We start from the raw sequence: 10,470 nt of genomic DNA on the forward strand, positions 1-10,470 counted from the left end.
CGAGGAAGTCTACCCGTGGGATGATGTGCGGTGTCAACGCAAAATCGAGGCCCCGTTTCAAGAAGTTAAAGGAGAGGGGGTCGAGAGTGGCATCGGAAAGGTTAACAACCAATTTGCAATCCCAATTGTCAACAAGGTTAGGAGCGACAGGTGGGTCAAGGCGGAACAAGGGAGGACAAGGTTCAAGGGGAGAGGGCCCAGGAGGAATGGGCAAGGAAGCCACTAAGGTAGGAGAAGGCGTGGTAGGAAGATTAGTCTCAACCATCGCCTTCCTAATCCCGAACATCGAGCAAGGGGAGCCGGGGGTTAATGGGGAGGCAAGCATGCGGGCGGGAACTAAGGGGGGATTATTGACCATGTGGTCAAGATTGGCTTTAGAAACAAAATCTGCAGGGGGAACGGGCATACCAGTTGTAGGGGTCACATCAGCATTGGATGAAGGGGGAGGATCAACGCAAAGAGGGGCTCGAGGTGCAGCAACCACCTCAGAGACATCAAGATCACCATAAATGCAAAGAGGAGAGGGCAGAACAGGAGAAGACGCACCTGGTAAATACGGAGAGGAGCCGTTGGAAGGAGATAGCCGTTGGAAAACTTCAGCCTGCGAGGGGAGTCTAGGTCGCTCATCGATTCCAGGAATGACAGCTTCAGTCTGCGAGGGGAAGCCAAGTCGCTCGCCATTTCTAGGAATGACCTCAGGTTGAGAAGCCAGAGGAAACAACGAAAGCGAAGACCGAGGGTGCACTGCAGTCTGAGGAAGCAGAACTAAGTACTCCGGTAGAGAAGATTGCGTCAAGTTTGACCCCACGCACCACTCTGCCCTAGCACCAGAAACAGAAGGAGGAACGGTCTGCAGATTGGAGGCCCGCAGAATACAAGATGAGGATGCCTGCTTCACCGCACTAGCATTGTTATCATGCTGCCAAGTAGATGTCGACTGAGCCGCAGAGATGGACGCCTCTTGCATATCAGAGATGGTCGTCCAGGAGCGGTTTCTATCCAGTGATATGGCAGGTTGGCCAAGCAGCAAGGAGCCATACATGTCAAGCGATATGGCAGGTTGGCCAAGCAAAGAATCAACCGCGTCGGAGGGTGGTCTCACGTATGCGCCAAGATTGGAGAACCCACGAGCGCGAAGGACCTTGAGAGTCATCGCATCAAACTTCTTTTTTTGCCTGGTGATGCAAATTTGCTGACGTCCCAATGCTTTGCAGTGTGTGGATGTGTCAAGGCGAATCCAAAGATCTGGTCGTAAGGTAGCTGCGAGTTCTAGATGGAGGGGGAACAACCTGGCATTCAGAGCACTGATAGACCTCCTAGTGGAATGGATAACTGATCTGAGGAGAGATAGACTAGCACGGAAGAAGATATGCTTGGTGTACGCACTCCAAAGGTGGTGGCTGATACTGACAAACGAGGGGATGAGCTTAGAATCACGACATCTTTTAAGAAAAGCTAAATCTGCAACTTTTTTCATCAGTTTAATCCTTAACAACTCCAGCTACTTGGATTTGAAACAAATTTCCCTCCCATGTAGGGTATCAATTAATGCGATCAGATTTCCACAATCCATTTTAGTTATGTTGATCAGTTTTCTGGATTAGATTGTGTGGAGATTTTTGTCATCAACATTTCGAATCACACTACGTGATCCATCATCAGGATGAGAGAGCAGGAGATGTCAAATGAAGTAAGTAGCAGATTTAGAAAAGACTCACCATATATAGGAGAACAGGAAAAAGAAAAGGAAGCACCAACCCCAAAGTTAAAAACAAAAAACATAATGAATAAAAATAAAATAAAATAAAAACTATATAAAAAACAAAACAAGACACTAGGGGGGAAAGACTAAAACCAAAGTCAACCCACAAGAAGAAGTTAAAAAAGGGGATGAAAAGAAAAGAATAAAGGGTAACAACCAAAGCGAAGACTATTACCTTTCCTCCCCCTCGCCCTCCCCCATAGAAGTTTACCTTTCCTATTGTAATTCCAACATAGATCCCTAAAGACTAGGTGATCTTTATCATATTTTCCCACTTTGTCTTCTCATTCTTTATAGTCAGGTGGGTGTTTGTTTTACCTTTGTAAGTTAGTACCTAATTCGATAGAGATCAAATTTACTCATTGCAAATCAAACACGTTCTCTAATTGCTCATGGCATACCATCTCTTGATAAACAAGCATTAGTGGAAATTTGGAAATTGCCTTCTCCTCAGTGGGTTTCCAACCCATGGAGGCAACTTCCTACAAAAGACCACTTGGAGACATATGCAACATAAAGCATGCAAAGGGTGCGAAATTATACATAAAATTTATGTTTGAATCCAAGAAAAATCTCCTAAACATGATTTGGATTCATCATCACTCAAACATTAAGCCTTAGTGATAAACCTAAAAATGTCTTCTCCATAGCGAGTTTCCAACCCATGAAGATGGTTTTCCACAAAGTAGCTAAAGGCAAAGAATAGGATGTTAAACGTTACCCAAATAGATTCGTACACCTTAATTAAGCATCCTTAGTAGTCAAAAATGCAGTTGTCAAAGATTCAACCTATAAGAAAGTGTTAGTAGAAAAACAAAAATTGCCCTCTCCTCGAGGGGTTCCCATCCCATGCAGGGAATTTTTTTCTTATATAAGAAAGATTGAGCTAACAAGTAAATTTGTTTCCATACTAGATTTAGAGTATGTTAGAATGATGTTAAAATGAATCAAACCATTATGGAAAGAAGATATATTCAGAATCTGAGGTGGCAGATTTTTATCAACAAAGTACGCCAATGGTGACTTTCTAAAACTTAAAGGAAAATAGAAAAGTAAGTAATGGGCTTATAGAAAGTTACTGTTGCACTCAACAGAACAATGAAAAGACCCCTAACTATTTGTTGAGCTTTTGCATTTACTATCCAATGGGTATTTCCTTAAATTTCATCCGTGTGGCACGAATTCTGAAGAATAATAGATGAATCAAAGCTCTCATATAAAAGCACACAAGCAGTTGAAAGAGTTACCTCATTTCTTTGGTTCATCATTCTATCAATACACATAGCATTTTGAAAGCCTGTGATTGTTGTATTTGTCATTTTATTCACCTTTTTTATTCAAAATCTTATTCATAAGCTTATGGTAGCCAAGTTCATGGGTTTTGATGGTTTGACTGGGATCAAGTTCCAATTATAGAATTTCACAGACACCTCCCTCCACTTCTATGACATGGTAGATTTCCAAAGGAGGGTCAAATCTGAAAGGATTCATCCTATCATGGAGAAGCTTCAAGGATGTGGTTTAGTCGAGGCTACTAGTTTTCCGATTGCAGTCCAAGCCCCATAGCTTATTTATGAATGCATTCATCACTACAATCTAGAAACCAGGCAAATTGTTCTTCCTAATGATACAATATTAATTTCAATCGATAGGCAAATAGTGATAAACTACCTTCGTGTACCAGAGTGGGAGGAGTTCTCTGGCTTAACCTTGGGGGGAGGAGTCTCAGAATTCTTGATGAAGAAGATGATCTAGAGGAAGGAGGTCATGAGAACTTGGTTCCAGAAGCCATGGAGTGATAAGAGAAAAGTTCCTAAAACTTTTTTCATAACCAATCTTAAGCCAGAAATAATTGACATTTTAGTCCTTCTACATAGGTTGAAAGGTGAGGTAGAAGCCTTAAATTTCGTTGACCAATACTTCTTTCTAGTTCAAGTTATATGCTCAGACACCAAGTACATTGATTTGGCGCAAGAGGTAAGTGAAATTTTGTCCAATGCTCTCTAGGAGGCCAAGATTTAGAATACATTATACATGTCTTCTTTCTTGATTTAGATGTTGGCTTCATTGCAATTATGGCCTAGCCTTCCAAGATTAGAGAATTTCCTTGATGATGTTAAGTCTTATGAATTTTACCCATGTCTCTAATTATAGAATAGTTATGTAGATTATGTTAAGGTGAATGACGTGTTTACCATGAGGATTTGTAGGGAACTACAAGGATGCCTGGCGAGAAGATTCAACCCTAAAGCCATGGCTGTCATCAGTCAGTTTGGATGTTACTTTATTCAGTTCTCATCATTTTCTTATTTGCGTCTTGCAACATTTGATGGGTTTCTCTTGAAGCTACTAAGGTATCCAAGTGACATGATCGTGTTGATCGAGATTATACAACAAAATCTGTAAATGAACATCCTGAGCAAAAGCCTGAAGAAAAAGGGACACAAATTCCCTATGAAGGTTGGAGCCTTCAGTTGCGACACCTGGTCCGATGCCAAGAACATGATGAAGGTGTTCAAGAAGAAATATAACCTAGACATATATGAAGTCTTGAGGCCTATGTTAAACCCAAATAGGTATGCTAGAGATGTTATGCAAATTAGGAGCATGATAAAGCATATCACCATGATCAAAGATTATTGGGTCGATTCAAATATGATTTTGAGAGCTATGATCAAGCCTTCACCAAATTGACAATTGATCAAGTGAAAATGTATAAGGTGAATATAGATATAGATGGAATTGAAGATGACGATCAAAATATGTAAATCAATACTTATTTGATCGAGTTGAGGAACACTCCCACAAGTTCAAAACCTTTTGAAGATGCTAAGAAGGATTTAGATATGATGATGGCCAAAATCTACAAGAGAACCGAAAAGTGGGTTGAGTGGACCACCTGATGTAGGGAGGAATGAATAATTAGGCCCAAAGGCACACCCAATTATCCAAACCACCATGCAAGAGTTAACACAATAGAAACACAACACAAAGACCAACAACCAAAGGAGGGAGAATAGTCAAATCTTTCACTAATTCATCAAACAATCAATATACATGCCCAATTGTAAGGCCTTCTAAGTTACGACCACATATAACAATTCAATTACAATCCTTAATGATCAAACTTCACATTTTGCTTCCTCTTTAAAACCTCTCCTCCTCTTTAAGACTGTAACCAATGTTTATTAAATACATGCACGGCCACAAGTCGACCCACAATAGATAACTATCACAAAATTAAATGCAAGGGTCAGCCTCAATAGAAAACTACACACAGACAACTTGGTAAATGAAGACTCCATGAAATACAGACACTTAGCATCCAAATGAACTCAACAACCACACGAGCTCGACAACCACACAAACTCAACATCCAAAGGATGACTCAACAACCAAAGAACACTTGGCAGTAAAGGATGATTCGACAACCAAAGGCATTTAGTAGTAACTGCAAACTCAACATCAACTAGGAAGCTTGGAATCCACTAAACACTCAACAACAATTGAGAACTTGATAGTGCAAGACATTGCAACTCGGTAGAAACTAAGAAAATGGAAAACATGCAGGATAACAATGCAACCCAAGACACTCCTGCATTAAACAATCGGGGTTGGAGAAAATGATTCTCCTGAATCATTGAGATTTCACAACCCAAGCTAAATCCAATTCAGATTGAGAAATCCATACAGCAGCTTCACTAGATCTATTTTTCCAATTTGCCAAATACTCATAATAGTATTGTCCTCTTGTGCTCTTACCAACTCTCTGATCTAATATCTATTCAACTTCTTCAATCTATTTATTAGGATAATCATCTAATGCATCCACTTCATAATCTAACTTACGATACTTATACAAATCAACAACATTGAATATAGGAGATATATCTATATCATCAGGCAACTCAACTTCATAAGCATTACCACTGTCAAACTTCTTCAAGATCTTACAAGGTCCAAACTTCTTCATCTTTAGGATACTGTATGTTCCAATGGAAAATCTTCCCTTCTTCAAATGAATCATCACCTCGTGATGCCTTCTATACTTATCAGTGTTCTCCTTATACATCGACCTCAACTTCACTTTCTTATACAAAGACTACATAAAATCAGCACATTCTTCCCCTGCAACACTTCTCTTTTCTTCACTAGCAACATCTCTCAAATCTAATATGCTTCTAGGTTACATTCCAATAACAATCTCAAAAGGTGTTCTCCCTGTACTTCTATTCATAGAATTATTATAAGCAAACTCGGTTTGTGCCAATACCATCTCCCAATTACTTGGCTTGTCTCCAACTAAACATCTCAACAAATTACCCAAGCTTTTATTCACAACCTATGTCTACCTATCCATCTGTGGATGGAATGTAGAACTAAACTTCAACTTAGTGCCCATCTTATTCCACAAAGTCTTCCAAAAATAACCAATAAACTTACTGTCTCTGTCAGAAATAATACTTCTTTGTAATCCATGCAATCTCACAATCTCTTTAAAGAAAAGTTCAACAACATGCCCAAGATCTAATGTCTTCTTACGTGGTATGAAATGAGCCATCTTAAAAAATATATCCACAAAAACAAATATAGAATCATACCCTTTCACTATTTTAGGCAATCAAAGAACAAAATCCATACTAATGTCACTCCAAAGTTTCTCAAGAACAACAATAAGTGTATACAAACTAGTATTCTAACTTACTCCTTTTGCAACTTGACAAATTCCACAACTCCTTACAAATTTGTGAACATCCTTATACATTTGTGGCCAGTAATACTTCTCCTTCAACAAGCTCAATGTTTTATCGATTTCAAAGTGTCTAGCCAATCCACCACTATGCTTCTCCTTAATCAAATTCAACCTCATATAACTTCTAGGAATACACAACTGAATACCTTTGAATAACACACCTTCTTGAATAAAATACTCATCATACTTACTTATGTGGCCTATTAGATTTGGTGCTCTACACTCTCTCTATGCCTCAAAAAAATCAAGATCGATAACATATAACTCCTTCATTCCATCAAAACAAAGAGCTTCAACCTTCATCTTAGTCAATAAAGAACATTTTCTTCTCAATGCATCAGCAACTCTATTAGTAATTTTAATCTTATGCTTAATGAAAAATGTGAAACTCTACAAGTACTCAGCCCACTTCATATGTCTCTGGTTCAATTTATGTTGACTTCCCAAGTATTGTAAAGCTTTATGATCAGTATACAACACAAACTCATTCGGAATCAAATAATGTCTCCACTTCTTCAATGCTTTAACAATAGCATAAAACTCTTGATCATGCATAGAATACTTCCTTTTAGCATCGTTCAACTTCTCACTAAAGAAAGCAACAGGTTTACCTTCTTGGCTCAACATAGCTCCTATTGCACTACCACTTGCATCACAATCAACTTGAAATACCTTATTGAAATCAGGCAAAGCCAATACAAAGTAACTCCACAACCCTTTGTTTCAAAGTCTTGAAACTCTTATTAGCTCCACGTGTCCACTTGAATTCTTTTTTATCTCCTCTCATTGTCTTAGTCATATCATTACAAATAGAACTGAAATTCCTTATAGACTTTCTATAAAAACTAGCCAAATCATGGAATGATCTTACCTCACCCACATTCTTAGGTGTAGGCCATTCCAAATTTGCTTTAACCTTCTCGGGATCTATTCTCAAACCATCAGTTGAAACCACAAATCTCAAATACAAAATCTCCTCTTACATAAAAGAGCAATTTTTCAAGTTAATCATCAACTTCTCCTCTTTCAATCTTTGCAATACTTGTCTAACATGCTCAAGATGTTCTTCCTTAGTTTTACTGAATATCACAATATCATCCAAGTAAACAATCACAAACTTACCCAAAAATCTTTTCAGAACTTCATTCATCAACCTCATGAAAGTACTGGGTGCATTAGTCAAACCAAAAGGCATAACCAACCATTCATACAAACCATCTATTGTCTTGAAAACAATCTTCCATTCATCACCTTCTCTAATTGTGATATGATGATAGCCACCCTTCAAATCAATATTGATAAAATACTTTGCTCCACTCAAACAATCCATTATGTTATCCATCCTCAGCATAGGAAACTTATATTTCACTGTGATCTTGTTAATAGCTATGGAATCAGTACACATTCTCCATTCACCATTCTTTTTAGGTGCTAATGTGGTAGGTGTAGCGAATGGACTCAAGCTTTCTTTGATCAAACCTTTCTATAATGACTCATGCACTTGTCTGTTAAGTTCTTCATTTTCAATTAGTGTCAATCTATACGGTGCTTTGTTTGGAAAACTAGCTCTAGGAATTGGATCCATACAATGACAAATACTTATTACTAGAGGTAAACCATCAAGTATTATCTACAACAATATCATTATACTTATTCAACAATTTTGAAATTTCTACTAGCACTCGGTCAATACTACCAGTCTCTATTGCCACTCGTTCACCACTGCCTAGCACTCGGTTAACACTATTTTCTGGCACTTGGTTACTACTAGCACAACTCAGTCTTCTTGGGATCATGTCAAAGAAAACTTGGTTCCTTTTCATTTCCTTTTCAAATTGCTTCCCATTAGCCATGCAAATTCTTACAGTAGTACACTTATCCTCATTTGGATTTTCAGTCAAATGCAACAATATTTGTTTCTTTCCATTCACCCAAAGAGTATATTGATTCAATCTTCCATCATGTATAGCATATCTATCATATTGCCAAGGTATACCCAAAAAAATATGAAAACAATCCATAGGCATAATATTACACAAAACTTCATCAAAGTAATGTCCAATCTTGAATTTCAAAATACATTATTCACTTACCAATATCTGATGCTCATCTTTGATCCATGAAACATGATAGGGTTTAGGATGCTTCAACCTCTGCAACTACAACTTTGTAACTAGTTATTTTGATGCCAAATTTGTAGAACTTCCACCATCGATGATCGCCTTGCAACATTTTCCATTACATCTTACATATGGTTTTGAAAAGACTTATCCTCAAAATAGTTTCCTCATCACTTCCCTTATTACATAAGGTTATTCTCACCATAAGATTTTCTTCAGCCTCAGGTCCACTCAGTGAACTCTTAATGTCTTCTTGAATTATAGCATTTCTATTACTTTGTCCACTTTTAGAGGATCTGCATTCAAACGATCTATGCCCTTCTTTACCACATCTGAAATAATTACCACAATAACCACATGTAGAATAAGAATTACCTCTTCCCTAGTAAGAATCAGTACCTTCTCGGTATGAACTACCACCTTTCCACTTGGTCTTGTCTTTGTCATTGTTCTTCCATTCAGATTTGCCTTTATCTTGCATAGAACTATTATATCTACCACCTTCTCCATAAGATCTACCTCTATCTCTCTGGAATCTACTAGCTCTACCTCTTTGTCTTTTCTCATGCTTCTCTGTCAAGATCTGCTCATCTTTTAAGGCATATTGATATGCTTCCTCCACACTCTCCAATTTTACAAAACTTATCTTGAATTCCAGATCTTATTCCATTTAGATACCTTGCAATTTTCTCAACATCAACATCCACATGTCCAGATCTGATGTGTAATCTATAAAATTCCTTAATAGACTCCTTCACAGTCATGTCTCTTTGCCTCAAATTTTGTATCTTTCTCAACAAGCTAACTTGGTAATCAACAGGAAGGAATTTGTTCTTCACTTTGTTTACCATCTTCACCCAAGTTCTGATCTTCTCCTCTCCTCTCCTTTGTCTATCGGTTTGCAAATACTCCCACCATAGTGAGGCATGTCCCTTCAACCTAGTAACTACAATCTTCACCTTCCTATTATCAGGAGTGTTTTCATACTCAAAGAACTTTTCCATCTTATAGATCCAATCCAACACAACATTTGTGTCCAATTTTCCATCATAAGGAACAACTTCTACAACAAGCTTTGAATTTACCCTAGACAATACGCTCAACAATCTTGCCTCATCTTGATCTTCCTTAGGTTTTGGATTAGGGTTTGGTGCTACTACTTCATCATCACTTAGATCATCAAGATGTGCTCCTCTCCATTGGGCTATCTCCACAACATCTAGTCTAGCTACAATTTGTCTCAATGTATCCAATATTACATTATCAACATTTCCTCTACCTCGAACCATCTTTACAAATTAGGTTCCTACAAGATCATAATCCTCTGTAAGTTATAGGTCAAATCCACAGATTTGTAACCCTACAACCAAATTCACTTAGGTTTCTACATGATCCAATCTCCACGAGGACAAAACTAGGCTTTGATACCACCATACACATGGAGGAATAAATAATTAGGGCCAAAGGCACACCCAGCTATCCAAACCACCATGCAAGTGTTAACACAGTAGAAACACAACACAAAGAATAACCAAAGGAGGGAGAATAGTCAAATCTTTCATTAATTCATCAAACAATCAGTATGATTTCTGGTCAGATTTTCTTTTAAGCCTAGAAAAAGCATGGGACATTGCGTGGGAGGAAACAACATTTTTGGGTGTTGACCACATGATTTTCCTTGTGATAATAAAAAAAGGTGGGTAGAAAAAGAAGCTGAGAGGGGGTTTCTAATGAGTATTATTCCACATTGCCAGGATTGCCTCATGGATGAACCGATCGAAAGCCCTAGTTGGCTAAGTGAAACCTAATGGTTCTTTGTAAACAAATACAAACAA

This window comes from Cupressus sempervirens, chromosome 5 (assembly GCF_028749045.1).
Source record: "Cupressus sempervirens isolate cs-2001-9-10 chromosome 5, ASM2874904v1, whole genome shotgun sequence".
NCBI lineage: Eukaryota > Viridiplantae > Streptophyta > Pinopsida > Cupressales > Cupressaceae > Cupressus > Cupressus sempervirens.